Genomic DNA, 18,042 nt, shown 5'->3' with positions numbered 1-18,042 from the left:
AATAGAGCAGAAATAGAATGCCTGTTTGTTACATTCTATTTCTACTATAAGATGTTTTTTTCCCAAGTGCGATATTTAGATGTGTGTGGTCACAAGCGTTCTATTATAAATGCTGTCATGGCTAACTGCAATATTAGTGTATTGTTTTTTTTCTCAAGACTTGTCATTTGCAGTAAAGTCTAGGCAACAAATAACATTGCATTGCTTTCCTTACATTTTTTTAGCTGTGAGTTAGGTTCACAGTAACCACTTTTATTTTACACACAGAGACTGGTCATGTAGATAATATTCTTTGTTGTTTAATTAGTTAAAACCTGCATTTCCACCAAGCAGGGATTTTTCATGTTTCAGTGCATCGACAAAGAAGTGTCACCTTTTTGGACCCTCAGCAGTTTGCATCCCTGTCTCTCCTACTGTAACATGAAGGCCATACATTTCTAGTTCATTATTTCCCTTTGCAACAACCATCTTAAGAAATGTTATCTAAACGTTGATGTTGGGGTTGGCAGGTAGCCTAGTGGTTAGAGCGCTGGACTAATAGCCGAAAGGTTGCTAGATTGAATCCCCGAGCTGACGAGGTAAAAATCTGTCATTCTGCCACTGAACAAGGCAGTTAACCCACTGTTCCTAGGCTGTCATTGTAAATAAGAATTTGTTCTTAAATGACTTGCCTAGTAAAATAAAAAAATTATTGTTGTGTTGTATTCGTCTTTTCCACAAGCGCCGACTGCTATACAGCCGATTTACTCATTTTCAGCCGGCTACTTTTCCCATTTAAATTAACTAGGCTACTTTACAATTCGGTAGTCAGAAAAAATTCTGCCGCTGGAATGAAAGGTATGCATTTCTAGCGATCTATTGATAGGACAAGGTGCCTGTCGCTCACAAAGTCAGCGAAGACTGTCAAACCAGCAGTGTTTCCCTGTCAGTCTGTCCCGCCTCTTGATACGTGTGTGTGTGTGCTGTGGTGGCAGTCAAATTTCTTTACACTGAGGAAGAGAGCATGAATTTGCACATCCCATATAAAGTGTTTATTTGCCCTTTATCTACTTCCCCAGATTCGGGTGAACTCTAATTAGCATTAGACCAAGTGAAACTACACTACATGGCCAAATGTATGTGGACACCCTTTCAAATTAGTGGATTCGGCTATTTCAGCCATAACCGTTGCTGACAGGTGTATAAAATCGAGCACACAGCCATTCAATCTCCATAGACAAATATTTGCAGTAGAATGGCCTTACTGAAGAGCTCAGTGACTTTTAACGTTGCACCGTCATAGGGTGCCACCTTTCCAACAAGTCCGTTTGTCAAATTTCTGCCCTGCTAGAGCTACCCCGGTCAGCTGTAAGTGCTGTTACTGTAAAGTGGAAACATCTAGGAGCAACAACTGCTCAGTCGCGAAGTGGTAGGCCACACAATCTCACAGAACGGGACGGCTGAGTGCTGTAGCACGTGAAAATTGCCTGTCTTCGGTTGCAACACTCACTACCGAGTTCCAAACTGACTCTGGAAGCAACGTGAGCACAAGAACTGTTTGTCGGGAGGTTCATGAAATGGGTTTCCATGGACGAGCAGCCGCACACAAGCCTAAGATCACCATGTGCAATACCAAGCGACAGCTGGACTGGTGTAAAGCTTGGCACAAGCTTAGAACAGATGTCCACAGGCAAAGTGTACAATGTAATAATGTGCAGTGTAGCAGCCCAAAAATATTGGTATCTGGAGCAGCGGAAATGCATTCTCTGGCGTGATGAATCACGCTTCACCTTTTGGCAGTCCGACAGACGTGTTTGGAGGATGCCAGGAGAATGCTACCTGCTCCAATGCATAGTGCCAACTGTAAAGTTTGGAGGAGGAATAATGGTCTGCGGTGGTTTTTCATGGTTCGGGCTGGGCCCCTTAGTTCCAGTGAAGGGAAATCTTAATGTTACAGCATACAATGACATTCTAGACAAACTCTGGTTGGCTGGACCCACCACCCTAGCCCGGGGGAGCCTGGCTGGCTACTTTTTCTATTAGGCTGGCTACTCCATTTGCTTGTGGAATAAACACTGTTTTTCCCTGGCAGCACAATATGATCAGCCTAAGCTTGTGTTTAGGTGCAATAGGCCTATATATGTCTAAGCTGGGGCTGGGCTTTTCTGCAGACTCGCATGCCTTCCTCTAGTCTATAATATAATAAGGATCTTAGCCCCCATTTTGTTAAAGCCTGTAGCCACAACTGCTGACGCGAGGACTGTCTCTCTCTCTCCCCCCCCATCTGAACTTTTTAAGTGTCTGCCTTTTGCTCTAGTTTCCAGTGCCTTGCACCCACGTGCACATCCGATATGGCGCGACACTGGTGCTGTGTGTGTGTGTGATTTCTCCTGCTGTTTCCATCTGTTGTCTGGGACTGTATGGGGAAGAGATTGAATGTGCAACCTGGAAGGAAGGAAAAATGTATTTTCTTCGTTTGCCTCAGGGCCCCTCAGGTGGGAAACTAGCTCCACTTATCAGGCACAAACACATGAGGCTGCTTTCTGGGATGTTGTTTTAATGTTTACTTTGGAATGTATTCGCAGTTAACATTGAATTACTTACACTACTTACAATATGATACATATGTTAAGAAGGCAGACTAGCTCTGTTGTGAGATAACGGGGCGATCAAGTTTCTGTGAGAGCTGTGCGATAGGCTGTGGCAAAGCCTATATTATGTTCAGCCGACATGGCATGGGGCACTAAATGTGAGCTGCAATCAATCTCTCATTATAGGACACTGTTTTTTAGCAACTCTGAGCTGTTGAAGGTCATCTACATTTCCTGAGATTGTACTAGGACATGGCCCTTTGGCTCAGAGGAACACACACAGATTGCCTGGCTTAGAGCTTGTTGTTTGGGGACGTGAATGTAAACGATGAGCTGCACTCCTGTAAGCTTGGCTCTTTAATCTTGAGCATCTAGGCCAGTTGTCAGTGAACTCATCATACATGCATCTAGCTTCATCCATGCGTTAGTTCTAGATCTAGGTCGCTTTTACCTCAGCTGCTGCCTGTCTTGACCTATGCAGGAGACGCGAGCGCTAAAACGTTCTCTTTAACTAAAAACCTTCATTCCCGCAGCACAGGAATGTAGGTAGTGGTGTTGTTTTAGAGGAGCCCTAAGGTGTTTCTGTTTCATGTACTATTTTATACTGTTTTTTTTTTGTTACTAGCTGTTTTATATGATCACTAACTGTTTTTATATATGGTAACTAGCTGTTTTATACCGGACGTTATCTGGAGTCCCATAGGGCGGTGCACAATTGGCCCAGCGTCGTCGGCGTTAGGGGAGGGTTTGTCCTGGGGTGGGTAGGCAGTCAAATAAGAATTTGTTCTTAATTGACTTGCCTAGTTAAATAAAACAAATATGTGGGAGCTAGCTGTTTTATGTTTTAAACTGTTTTATATGGGAGCTACTGTAGCTGTTTTATATGGGAGCTACAGTAGCTGTTTTCTACTGTTTTATATGGTAACTAGCTGTTTTAAACTGTTTTGGTGAAGTTGCCAGTAGAGGTTCTCTTTCATCCATTTCATTTTTCCTCTGAGAGGAAAATGCAGTGGTTATTTTCTTTTGGTGTGTCTAGGGATTAAGCTGTAACATCATGTGTAATTACAACTTCCAGGCTGACACTATGGAGTTGATGATTATACAGTACCAGTCAAAAGTTTGGACACCTACTCATTTCAGGGTTTTTCTTTATTTTTTATATTTTCTACATTGTAGAATAATAGTGAAGACATCAACAAAACTATGACCTAACAAATTTTGACAGCTTTTCACACTCTTGGCATTCTCTCAACCAGCTTCATGAGTTAGTTACCTGGAATGCATTTCAATTAACAGGTGTGCCTTGTTAAAAGTTAATTTGTGGATTTCAAGGCACAGTTAACCTCTCTTGGGTAGGGGGCAGTATCTCAACGAGGACATAGCAGTATCTCAACAAAATCTCAACGAGGACATAGCAAGTTTTCATTAATCATTGGGTACATCATACGAAAAAACAAAGTAATCTTAAATAGGAACATATTTTAAATTCACAACATAACATACATAGGCATTTCATCATTAAGTCCTTTAGGAAATAATGTCTGGAGGGTGAAAATCCAAAAACATTCTCTTTTGCTCAGAGTATTATTAATATCACCAAATGGTAGCTATAAATGTAGAGGATGCGCACAGTGCAACAATATGATGAAGTGTGAATATTTCTGCCACCCACACACAGGAAAACGGTTTCAAATTAACGATATCATCACATGCACCACCACCCATGTTATTTACATTATTAAATGTCCATGTGGGCTCTGCTATGTCGGTAAAACCTCCCGCTCTCTCAAACAGAGAATTAGTGAACATAAAAGTTCAATCAGGAGAAACGACAGGGATTATCCAGTCGCAGTACATTTTAATGACCTAAAACATGACATTTCTACCTTTTAGATTTTGTGGTATAGAGAAAGTCAAGATATCAGACAGGGGAGGTGATATTAATAATACTCTGAGCAAAAGAGAATGTTTTTGGATTTTCACCCTCCAGACATTATTTCCTAAAGGACTTAATGATGAAATGCCTATGTATGTTATGTTGTGAATTTAAAATATGTTCCTATTTAAGATTACTTTGTTTTTTCGTATGATGTACCCAATGATTAATGAAAACTTGCTATGTCCTCGTTGAGATTTTATGGACGTGTAGGGTACGTTTTGTCTATACACTTTTGTAATATTTGTGAAATGCATATTGTTATGTTTGGTAGCACTTATTTATTTTTCCTTTGCCTCCAACCCCTTTCCATACGTGGAACGGATGTGGGTGGGGCTAGGTCTACATAGAGGTGCTGTTTTCCGAAAATTCACAAAAGCTCTGACGAAGGCCGTTAGGCCGATACGTAAGCTTATTAAATATCAGTGATACTATCAAGAACAGTGTGCGGTTTCCTTTTTTCATTCATCCTGTTTCAACTGTTGCCATGCACCTGTAACAAGATTGCTCAGATGTGCGAGTGCCTTTTGAATCTTGTTTAATAGTGTGAACAGTGGGTGGCGTCCTACCTCCCCAAGAGAGGTTAACCAGCATGGCAACCACAGCATTCTGCAGCGATACGCCATCCCATCTGGTTTGCCCTTAGTGGGACTATAATGTTCAACAGGACAATGACCCAAAACACACCTCCAGGCTGTGTAAGGACTATTTCACCAAGAAAGCGAGTGATGCAGTGCTGCATCAGATGACCTGGCCTCCAAAATCACCCAACCTCAACCCAATTGATATAGTTTGGGATGAGTCGGACCACAGAATGAAGGAAAAACAGCCGACAAGTGGTCAGCATATGCGGGAACTCCTTCAAGACTGTTGGAAAAGCATTCCAGGTGAAGCTGGTTGAGAGAATGCCCAGAGTGTGCAAAGCTGACATCAAGGCAAAGGGTGATGTTCTTTAAACAGCCAAATATAAAATACATTTTGATTTAACTTTTTTTTTTTGGTTACTCCATATGTGTTATTTCATAGCTTTGATGTCTTCATTATTATTCTATAATGTGGAAAATAGTAAAAATAAAGAAAAACCCTTGAATGAGTAGGTGTTCTAAAACTTGACGTAGTGTATGTATGTGAAGATGATCCCGGAGTGAAAGACTGGAAACGACCTGGCTCATCCTCCATGTTCCCAGTTCTATCAGCTGCTAAAGGATAGAAGCGGCCGCAGCTCAAAACTGTGCTCTTTATTAAACCTTTGCTGAAAAGATTGCATTTAATGAATTCGTTTTTTCCACAAAGACGTTTTGTTATAGCGGGACAGAATTAGGCTAATGCCTTGCCATGACTAGAAAAAGATGGTCATTATCATAATAACATTCTTGTGTTTGTGGGGAAATGACAGAAACAACAATGTAATCACATAACGATCAAAAAGGCTATAGAAAAAGAGAACAAAGCAAAATGACTTGCATTTTGCAATGGTAGTCATAGCACAATTATAATGTGTCCTTCACTCAGCTTTGCGTTCATCATCTGTTGTTATGGTCACGAAATGTCATGAAATTAATGCCATGTCTCATTGAGTTCTGTGGAAAACACTAAGGGGCTTTCACACCGAATTGGTTTGGAACGGTTTTTCCGAACTCTGGTGTGTTAGCCCGCTTGGTTTGTTTGGAGTGGTGTAAAGTGAACACACTTCCTACGTGGTTTATTAAATGGTGGTCTCGGTCAGATTCAATTTGTACCAATTCGTACAGTGGTGTGGTTTGCTGCAGGTGAGAGTTTTCAGGATCAAACAAATGAGAAGAACCAGAATGGCACAGTATTAATGGTTGTTTGACAGCAGCATGTTTCTGAGCACATGTGATGCAGATTAGGGGACACGGGGGCTGTACCGGGGATGTAGGTTGTTGAATATAGACTTCACCTAGCACTTAGAGCAGCTATTGCTCTGTTTCCTCCCACATGTTGGAAGAGCAAATCGAAAGTAATGAAGATGACACAAGTTGTGTTTCTTGATAATCATAGATGGATTTAACATGAACAATTTTTGGAAATTGGGAATTTAAAAAAAATAAAGATATTTCACCTTTTATTTAACCAGGTACGCTAGTTGACAACAAGTTCTAATTTACAACTGTGACCTGGCCAAGATAAAGCAAAGCAGTGCGACACATAGTTACACATGGAATAAACAAACATGCAGTCAATAATACAATAAAGTCTATATACAGTGTGTGCAAATGAGGTAGGATAAGGGGGGGTGAGGCAATAAACAGGCCATAGTGGCGCAATTATTACAATATGGCAAATTAAACACTGGGGTGATAGATGAGTGTGCAAGTAGCGATACTGGGGTGCAAAATAATAAAATAACAATATGGTGAGGAGGTAGTTGGATGGGCTATTTACAGATTGGCTATGTACAGGTGCAGTGATCTGTGAGCTGCTCTGACAGCTGGTGTTTAAAGTTAGTGAGGGAGATATGAGTCTCCAGCTTTAGTGATTTTTGCAGTTCGTTCTAGTCATTGTTGGCAGCAGAGAACTGGAAGGAAAGGCGGACGAAGGAGGAATTGACTTTGGGGGTGACCAGTGAAATATACCTGCTGGAGCGCGTGCTATGGGTGGGTGCTGCTATGGTGGTCAGTGAGCTGAGATAAGGCGGAGCTTTACCTAGCAGAGACTTGTAGATGACCTGGAGCCAGTGGGTTTGGCAACGGACATGAAGCGAGGGCCAGCCAACGAGAGCATACAGGTCGCAGTGGTGGGTAGTATATGGGGCTTTGGTGACAAAACGGATGGCACTGCGATAGACTGCATCCAATTTGCTCAGTAGAGTGTTGGAGGCTATTTTGTAAATGGCATCGCTGAAGTCGAGGATTGGTAGGATAGTCAGTTTTACTGTGTATCTATGGAATGTAAAACCAAATGGAGAAAAAAATACAATGAAACAAATAATCAAACGCTAATTCGAACTTTAGCTCAGAACTGTGTGAAAACGACCTTCGTGCGCATTGAGGACTGGCATGTGAGATGAGTTCAGAGCACATTTGTGGAGCAGCCAGTTAAGTGTTGGGGCTGAGCCTGAGACCAAACCTTGGCTCTACCAGAATAAGCTTTATTTGTCAAGTACATTTTCACATACCTGGAATTTGACTTGGTGAAGTGGTGATGCTAGCAATAGACTAAATATACAGACATAATATAGAGGAATTTACACAATCTCTAGATATAAACAGTATATAAAATAATTTTGTTGCAAGTCACGTGCTGCCTCACTGAGCACCACATAGATAGCTAAGTACATTAGCATGGATGGATTCTCTGGGTGATATGCTCCTTGGCAGTTCCACAGAGCAGTGAAATTCTTTCTCCAATTCCTGCCGCTCTTAAGTGCATTTATTTAATCTGGTTTAGCATGATCTCTTTTGCAAAGATCTGTGTGTATGTGTGAGGAAAAAGCGAGGGAGGAAAATTAAATGAGTAGCCTATTGAATTATGATTCCTTCTACCTTCATTCCTTCCACAAATGTGATTGCATTTCTATGCATGCATATTGTATAGGCTTTTCATGTCTGGAATTGTCATGCAGGTCGTATTAACCTGCCGTGTCTGTCAATATGCCTCTCTCCGCTCTCGCTTGTTTTGATTTATATTTATATATATATTTATAAAGCCACATTGATAACATCCATCACTTCACAACCCCAGTCCTGGTTGGCATAACATAAGTGATTTTGCCAATGAGCACTGTTGTCTCAGGGAGAAGGTCTGTCAGGGGACAGCATATCTATCTATGGGAAAATCTCAATTGCATTTCCTTGATTCCTCAAGTTTTTCTCTCTTCACCTTCCCAAAACCCATTGAATGAGAAGGTCAGAGGGGAGGGACCTCCTTTCTTCTCATCCAATGGGTTTTGGGAAGGTGACGAGAGGGAAACTTGAGGAATCAAGGAAATGCAATTGAGATTCTCCCCATGTCCATATCAAGTCACTCGCTGGCAGTTTCCTGAGACCACAAGATCTTCTCTGCCTGACCTGCTGACAACCAGCCAGCATGCCTCCTCACGGTGACAACTTTCAGGTGCACATCACGTCAGCCCGGACAGTGGGCACAGAAGATTTAAAAACATATATACTTATATTCCATTGCGGGAGAGACTGGGATACGGGTAGATTTTGAGTGGCATTGGGAGAGTTATTTAGTCTGTTCAGGGATAGAACCCCATTATTTGGGGTTGGCATCCGTCATTTTTAGAGTATCGTAACCCTTTTGTAGGTGAGAGAAGGGGACAGGCTCAAACTGCCAACAATAACAAAACCATTAGCATCAGCTGTGAGCTCTGACATGATCTGTCAACAGTCGGTAAAATAGTATGATTGTTTTGGCCTTGGTTTCAGGATATGAGGAGTATACATTCTGGGCCCAATAAAATATATTTGACTACTATCCCAAATTCTCTATCCCTACAAATATAGGCTGCTGCTTACAGCCATCAGATTTTTCAAAATGTTTGCAAATAAACAGCAATCCAAAACACCACCGGCCTTGGAACGCAAACCACTGTCAGAAGGATTGACTAGTTAACAGTACAGAAATGAGAATGGTTACTCCTCCAATGGTAACTCCTCCACATTCTTCCCACGACAACTCAGGGAGAAAAAAAATCCCTCTTTGAAAATGTTGAGCATTTCCTTTCCAGATAGACTAGACTGAGGATTTGTTCTCTCTGAATGGGAAATATGGGGAGCAGATTCAAACAATGGTCAGACACATCAAACTACTTCGTTCTGTAGAGGATTTTCTAGAGAGGATTACTTAGTTCTATGAGAACCTAAATCATATAGCACATACTAAAAGACGTGTGCTCACTATTACCACAAAGAAAGCATGTAGTTTAGGAAAGGTGTGTGTGTGTGTGTGTGTGTGTGTGTGTGTGTGTGTGTGTGTGTGTGTGTGTGTGTGTGTGTGTGTGTGTGTGTGTGTGTGTGGATCAATCCCTCCCTCCCTCTGGGAAGTAGCTGTATGTTCCTCAGAATCACCACACTAGCTCTGCCAACAGTGAGCTGGCCAGCACACAACTGGTTGGAGTTACTCATTTTTGAATAGTACTCAAGTCAGGTAATGTGTATTTATCAAGATGATGAATAAGGGAGTTTGACGTTTCCTTTTATATTCCCGGTCACGCTTTCATTCTCAATACTGCACTAGTATGCACATTCCACAGGAGACGGTCTTAGGTAGTGAGTTGACCCAATTGTAATCTGATAAGTGCTCTTTTTAAAGTGGTACCCTTTCCTTTATCTTAAACCCCAGTGGGTTTACATTGTTAAGTCTTGTTGCTGTAATGTTGATTCGCAGTTGGCTGTACAGTGTGAATATTGACAATCACGTTAAAATATCAGTGTAAATGTGTAATTCAATGGTTTTGAATGTAAACTTGACGGAGTCATAAGTATTTTTCATAAAAGTGACATTGTTCAATCTGATACAAGGTATGCCGTGTCGTCCAAGCCCACAATTAGCATGACTGGTGGTGTGTAGGCTAACCCCTCTTGCTTCATAATGATCTACAATGGCGCTTTACTCTTAAACCAATGTTGCTCTGTATGCTCCAGACTCTTCTAATATAATATGCCACTTAGCAGATGATTTTATCCAAAGCAACGTACAGTCATGCCTGCGAAAAGTTTTTACGTATGGGTGTCCCTGAAAATCGAACACACTATTCTGCCGTTGCAAGTTTCAAAGTCTACCAACTGAGCTACAGAGGACCTCTTTTGTTCATGCATACATCTCATTTAATAAATGTCTTCTTCTGTGTTTTTCTAGGCGTGCCTGTCTGGTGTGTCTGTGAGGAACATTAGTCTATATCACCAAATATACAAGGGTCCTCTGACCTGACCTGAAGCCTGTTCATATCTGATGCTCTTTCAGAAGAGAGAGTACCACCGCACTGTGGCTGGAGATTTTTTTTTAAGGAAGAGAACCCCCTCCCCCCCACCGTTTGGAAAAGGGTAAGAACTTGTCTTTTATCCTAACAAGCATCCTGTTCAGGGGATGTACACTACCATTCAAAAGTTTGGGGTCACTTAGAAATGTCCTTGTTTTGAAAGAAAAGTTAAAAAAAATGCTACATTAACATCAATTTGATCAGAAATACAGAGTAGACATTGTTAATGTTATTATTATATATTTTTTTAAGATCTCGTACAACACTGTGTACTGCTCCCTTCACAGAACAGCGCAAACTGGCTCTAACCAGAACAGAAAGAGTGGGAGGCCCTGGTGCACAACTGAGCAAGAGGACAAGTACATTAGTGTCTAGTTTGAGAAACAGACGCCTCACAAGTCCTCAACTGGCAGATTCATTAAATAGTACCCGCAAAACACCAGTCTCAACATCAACAGTGAAGAGGTGACTCCGGGATGCTGGCCTTCTAGGCAGACTTCCTCTGTCCAGTGTTTGTGTTCTTTTGCCCATCTTTTAATCTTTTATTTTTATTGGCCAGTCTGAGATATGGCTTTTTCTTTGCAGCTCTGCCTAGAAGGCCAGCATTCCGGAGTCACCTCTTCACTGTTGACGTTGAGACTGGGGTTTTGCGGGTACTATTTAATGAAGCTGCCAGTTGAGGACTTGTGAGGCGTCTGATTCTCAAACTAAACATACTAATGTACTTGTCCTCTTGCACAGTTGTGCAGCAGGACCTCCCACTCTTTCTATTCTGGTTAGAGCCAGTTTGCGCTGTTCTGTGAAGGGAGCAGTACACGTCATTGTATGAGATCTTCAGTTTCTTGACAATTTCTCGCATGGAGTAGCCATCATTTCTCAGAACAAGAGTAGACTGACGAGTTTCAGAGACAAGGACTTTGTTTCTGGCCATTTTGAGCCTGTAATCGAACCCACAAATGCTGATGCTCCAGACACTCAACTAGTCTAAAGAAGGCCAGTTTTATTGCTTCTTTAAATCAGAACAACAGTTTTCAGCTGTGCTAACATAATTGCAAAAAGGTTTTCTAATGATCAATTATACTTTTAAAATGATGAAATTGGATTAGCTAACACATCGTGCCATTGGAACACAGGAGTGATGGTTGCTGATAATGGGCCTTTGTACGCCTATGTAGATATTCCATTAACAATCAGCCGTTTCCAGCTACAATAGTAATTTACAACGTTAACAATGTCTACACTGTATTTCTGATCAATTTGATATTTTAATGGACAAAGAAAGCATCAAGCTCCCTCACGCTCCAGAAACAGGAGAGAGGTTACCTCCTGCCACATTCTGTCTCGGACAAGGCTTACTGTCATCCTGGGTGGGAGGGGGACTGATTTGGATGGTGGAGGTGGCAGGTCTCCTGGAGGAGCATTCAGCACTGAAACAAGGGGCGAAGAGTGGACACTCGGCCTCCCTCCCCTAATAAGACAAAGCACCCTGTGCTTAAGTGAGAGGTGGAAGTGCCTGTATCTGTCACTTGCGGTTTGGATTGTGTACCAGTGGTATGCTAGTAGCATCCTGTTCAGCGGGCATTCCAACCTTGGGGGCTTTATCTTGCTAATTTAACACAAAAGATCCCCTGTCAACTTGGGTTCGAAGTTCGCACCGATATTGGATCGCATCGAATGCAGGAAGTACAATATTGGGTTTCCAGTGCAAATGGGTTGACTTTTTCAAAATGAGGAACTAAAATAGAGGAGTCGGAGGAACTTGCCCATTTGGGCCACTGTTGCCCACGGTACTTGATCTGTCTAGCTGCTCAAGATGGATTTGCTTTGAGTTTATTAGTTCTCAAAGAGATGTCCTTTGTGAACAAATACAAAGTTATAGTACTTTTTGTACTACACATGTAAGATCTTTGACTATTCATGTGTACTTCATTACTGAAAGAAATGGCATTTGGCTCATAGGCATTTTGTGTATTTCAACAAGTTTACATTTTCTTCACCTTCTGTACGTTAGGGAAGAAGTGGAGGAGAATGAATTATGAACTTTCATGAATAATTGAAAGCATTTGGCAGAATTTAATAATTAATATGTGAGAAAGGCATCTCCTAGAGCCATTTACTGTGCTGGGACTAACTCACAACACCTGCAAGGCTGCTTCAACCTGGAGAATGATTAGCCAGTCAGGGCAGACAGACCTTTTGTCAAATTATGCATATTTAAGACCTCATGAGACATCGTCTTACGTCAGATGGCGTTACTCCTACGCAACGCTCGTCCCTCAACCGATCTGTCTTGTAGGATGTGGAAGTTTTATATTAAGTATTTGAATACTCCCGAGTATCTACCATTCAACAATGGAAACATAATCACTGCGCTCTCGTATGACTCTTCATGAAATAGGCAGAATAACTAGCAAAATTATTTTCAAATGTGACAGTGATTTAATAGTTTGCCGTTGTGAGAAAATAAAAACTAAGCGATGGCTTTCTCTTACATAAATGATGTGCTAGGACGTCAGTCTCCAGTGCAATGACTTCAACTTGATCATCTGCTTAGCTTACTGTTGTAACGTTAGCTAGCTACACTGAACAAAAATACAGTTGAAGTTGGAAGTTTACATACAAATAGGTTGTTGTCATTAAAACTCGTTTTTCAACCACTCCACAAATTTCTTGTTATCAAGCTATAGTTTTGTCAAGTCGGTTAGGACATCTACTTTGTGCATGACACAAGTCATTTTTCCAACAATTGTTGACAGACAGATTATTTCACTTATTATTCACTGTATCACAATTCAAGTGGTTCAGAAGTTTACATACACTAAGTTGACCCTGCCTTTAAACAGCTTGGAAAGTTCCAGAAAATGATGTCATGGCTTTAGAAGCTTCTGATAGGCTAATTGACATCATTTGAGTCAATTGGTGTACCTGTGGATGTATTTCAAGGCCTACCTTCAAACTTAGTGCCTCTTTGCTTGACATCATGGGAAAATCAAAAGAAATCAGCCAAGACCTCAGACAAAATATTGTAGAGCTCCACAAGTCTGGTTCATCCTTGGGAGCACTTTCCAAACGCCTGAAGGTACCACGTTCATCTGTACAATGGTACGCAAGTATAAACACCAATGGACCACACAGCTGTCATACCGCTCAGGAAGGAGACGCGTTCTGTCTCCTAGAGATGAACATACTATCGTGCGTAAAGGGCACCTCAATCCCAGAACAAAAGCAAAGGACCTTGTGAAGATGCTGGGGGAAACGGGTACAAGTGTATCTGTCCACAGTAAACAGTATATCGTCATAGCCTGAAAGGCCGCTCGGCACGGAAGAAACCACTGCTCCAAAACGCCATAAAAAAGCCAGACTATGGTTTGCAACTGCACATGGGGACAAAGATCGCACTTTTTGGAGAAATGTCCTCTTGTCTGATGAAACAAAAATAGAACTGTTCGGCCATAATGACCATTATGTTTGGAGGAAAAGGGAGGGAGGCTTGCAAGCTGAAGAACACCATCCCAACCGTGAAGCGCGGGGGTGCTTTTCTGCAGGAGGGTCTGGTGCACTTCACAAAATAGATGGCATCATGAGGAAGGGAAAATGATGTGGATATATTGAAGCAACATCTCAAGACATCAGTCAGGAAGTTAAGGCTTGGTTGGAAATGGGTCTTCCAAATGGACAATGACCCCAAGCATACTTCCAAAGTTGTGGCAAAATGGCTTAAGGACATCAGAGTCAAGGTATTGGAGTCGCCATCACAAAGCCCTGACCTCAATCCTATAGAAAGTTTGTGGGCAGAACTGAAAGTGTGTGTGAGCAAGGAGGCCTACAAACCTGACTCAGTTACACCAGCTCTGTCAGGAGGAATGGGTCAAAATTCACCCAAGCTTGTGGAAGGCTACCCAAAACGTTTGTCCCAAGTTAAACAATGTAAAGGCAATGCTACCAAATACTAATTGAGTGTATGTAAACTTCTGGCCCACTGGGAATGTGATGAAAGAAATAAAAGCTGAAATAAATCATTCTCTACTATTATTCTTACATTTCACCTTCTTAAAGTGGGGATCCTAACTGACCAAAGACAGGGCATTTTTACTAGGATTAAGTGTCAGGAATTGTGAAAAACTGAGTTTAAATGTATTTGGCTAAGGTGTATGTAAACTTCAACTGTTTATAAACGCAACATGCAACAGTTTCAAACATTTTACTGAGTTACAGTTCATATAATCAAATCAGTAATTTGAAATAAATTCATTAGGTCCTAATCTATGGATTTCACATGACTGGGAATGCAGATATGCATCTGTTGGTCACAGATACCTTAAAAAAAAAAAAAGGTAGGGGCGTGGATCATAAAAGCAGTCAGTATCTAGTGTGACCACTATTTGCCTCATGCAGCGCGACACATCTCCTTCGCATAGAGTTGATCAGGCTGTTGACTGTGACCAGTGGAATGTTGTCCCACTCCTGTTCAATGGCTGTGCAAAGTTGCTGGATATTGGCAGGAACTGAAACACGCTGTTGTACATATCGAGCCAGAGCATCCCAAACATGGTGGGACATTTCAACTTCCAGGAATTGAGTACAGATCCTTGCAACATGGGGCCGTGCATTATCATGCTGAAACATGAGGTGATGGCAGCGGATAAATGGTACCACAATGGTCCTCAGGATTTCGTTACGGTATCTCTGTGCATTCAAATTGCCATAGGTAAAATGCAATTGTGTTTGTTGTCCGTAGCTTATACTTGACCATACCATAACCCCACCGCCACCATGGGGCACTCTGTTCACAACGTTGACATCAGCAAACCGCTCGTCCACATACTGCCATGCACGCTGTCTTTCTGTCCGGTACTGTTGACACCGGGATTAATCTGTGAAGAGCACACTTCTCCGGGGTGCTAGTGGCCATCTTAGGTGAGCCTTTGCTCACTGAAGTCAGTTACAACGCTGAACTGCAGTCAGGTCAAGACCCTGGTTTGGATGAAGAGCAGGCAGATGAGCTTCCCAGAGACTGTTTCTGACAGTTTGTGCAAAAATCCTTAGTTTGTGCAAACCCGCGGTGTCATCAGTTGTTCGGGTGGCTGGTCTCAGATGATACCGCAGGTGAAGAAGCCAGGTCCTGTGCTGGCATGGTTACCTGTGGTCTGCGGTTGTGAGACAGGTTGGACATACTGCCAAATTCTCTAAAATGACGACGAAGGCGTCTGGCAACTGCTCTGGTGGACATTCCTGCAGTCAGCATGCCAATTGCGAACTCCCTCAACTTGAGACATCTGTGGCATTGTGTTGTGACAAAACTGCACACTGTAGTGGGCTTTTATTGTCCCTAGCACAAGGTGCACCTGTGTAATGATCATGCTGTTTAATCAGCTTCTTGATATACATTTATGTCATTTAGCAGACGCTCTTATCCAGAGCGACTTACAAATTGGTGCATTCACCTTATGATATCCAGTGGAACAACCACTTTACAATAGTACATCTATATCTTTTTTGGGGGGAGGGTAGGGGAATATAGGGGATATGCCACACCTGTCAGGTGGATGGATTATCTTAGCAAATGATAAATTGCCACTATCAGGGATTTGCACAAATTTGTGCACAACATTTGAGAGAAATATTTTTTTTGTTGTTTTTGGATTTTTTAACATTTTATTTCAGCTCATGAAACACGGGACCAACACCCTACATGTTGAGTTAATATATTTTTTCAGTATAGTTCTGACATTCTGTTAAACTTCATATAAACTCAGGTAGCCTAGTGGTTAGAGCGTTGGACTAGTAAGGTTGCTGGATCAAAGCCCCGAGCTGACAAGGTACAAATCTGTCGTTCTGCCCCTGAACAAGGCAGTTAACCCACTGTCCCCAGTAGGCTGTCATTGTAGATTAGAATTTGTTCTTAACTTACTTGCCTAGATAAATAAAGGTTCAATAAAATATAAATGTTTTTAAAAAAAATGCTGTCTAAATTGTTTGAGGTTAACATACATTGTTTACTGGCTTTAATGTTTAATTCAGTAATGACTCGAAAACATTATGACAATCAGTTTTTATCGGCAGTAAGAAACTGCTAGCCATTGGCTGCTAATAGCTGAGAACTGCTAGCTAACTGGCAAGCACAAAAAACAATTGCCAACTTCGTGAGTACAGAACCGGCATACTAAGACAAAAGAAATGTGACACTGTGTGTAAAGGGTAACACATTAGTGCAGGAAATGAAAATGCTGGGATTAAACAATTAACTAACTATGCAAATGAGCAGAAGCTGTGTGCATTAAGGAAATAGAAGCCTGGCACAAATAAGCGCCTGTTTAGCGATGAAAAAATAAAACAATTTTTTTTTTTTATGTTTTATTTATTTATTTATTTTATTTATAATTTTTTTATTTCCATATTTTTTTTTTATTTTTTTATTTTTTTTAAGAATTTGTTAAAAAATAAAAAATTAAGCCATTAAAAGCTCTGGCTATTGTTAGAAGTTTTACTGTAGCTAGTTAGCTCTACTTCGTAAATTCACTATCTACTCTGATTTCAGAGCACTCTCGTCTGAGCGTGCTAGAGCGCAGAATAACTGATGAATTTACAAACGCTCCACACCTGTTGAATATGGCCGCTGTTAGTAAATATCTGCAAAAAAGCGTAGTTAAATTGTTGCCAGCAGCAGAGTTAGTCACCAACATTAGCCAGGTAGCTTGGGTGCTTGACTGCCGTTGTGAGGTCAGAACGCTCGGATCAACCCTACTCCTCGGCCGGAGTGTCCAGTGTGCGCTCTGAACGCTCCGAGAGCAAAACACTCAATTTACAAACAGACAGACAATCTGACAATGCTCTGAATTTACGAACGCACAGAGCGAATTCACTAACACACCCATTGTGTGTGTGCAGCACAAAGTAAGTAGCTGGTTTGTTAGCATAATCTTTTCAGTGACTGGCCCAGCTAGCAGGCTAATGTTGGACAAATTTATGCTAGCTTTAGTGTCCATTGTCAAACTTAAAATATGGCGTTTTGAAGCACAACAGTTCTTTGCCAAATGTAAAATGTGGCAACTAAAACAGATAAATGTAAACTTTTATGGGGCAGAAATGGGGTTCAGCAGACGGTCACCTAGGTGATATTTTTTAATGTTAACTTCACTAGGGTAGGGGGCAGCATTTGGAATTTTGGATGAAAAGCGTGCCCAAATTAAACTGCCTGCTACTCGGGCCCAGAAGGTAGGATATGCATATTATTAGTAGATTTGGATAGAAAACACTCTGAAGGTTCTAAAACTGTTTGAATGATGTCTGTGAGTGTAACAGAACTCACATGGCAGGCAAAAACCTGAGAAAAATCCATCCAGGAAGTGTGGAAATCTGAGTTTTGTAGTTTTTCAAGTGATTGCCTATACAGTATACAGTGACTTAGGATTCATTTTGCACTTCCTAAGGCTTCCACTAGAAGTCAACAGTCTTTAGAACGTTGTTTCATGCTTCCACTGTGAATGGGGAGAGAATAAGAGCTGACTCAACAGGTGGACTGCCTGAGGCCAATGAGTTGTTTATTGCGCAGTCACGCAGGCGTGCCGTTCCTTCTTTTTCCTCTAATG

The 18,042-nt window shown here is 41.5% G+C and overlaps 1 protein-coding gene across 4 annotated transcripts in view; it reads left to right on the top strand.

Moving 5' to 3' along the window:
• Positions 1-18,042, top strand: part of LOC106563726 (bifunctional heparan sulfate N-deacetylase/N-sulfotransferase 1) — a 139,074-nt gene that overhangs the window by 19,247 nt on the left and 101,785 nt on the right. For 3 of the 4 annotated variants that reach the window (XR_014379475.1, XM_045690149.2, XM_045690147.2), the window contains exon 2: positions 10,333-10,517. The exons of the other annotated variant lie outside the window; for it this stretch is intronic. The gene's annotated coding sequence lies outside the window, so the exon portion shown is untranslated. The remainder of the gene's footprint in view (positions 1-10,332; positions 10,518-18,042) is intronic. 4 annotated transcript variants of the gene reach the window in all.

This window comes from Salmo salar, chromosome 11 (genome assembly GCF_965601325.2).
Source record: "Salmo salar chromosome 11, fSalSal1, whole genome shotgun sequence".
In the NCBI taxonomy this organism is placed as follows: domain Eukaryota; kingdom Metazoa; phylum Chordata; class Actinopteri; order Salmoniformes; family Salmonidae; genus Salmo; species Salmo salar.
The sequence above is the reverse complement of the archived record's forward strand: the minus strand, read 5'-3'. Positions and strand labels throughout refer to the sequence as shown.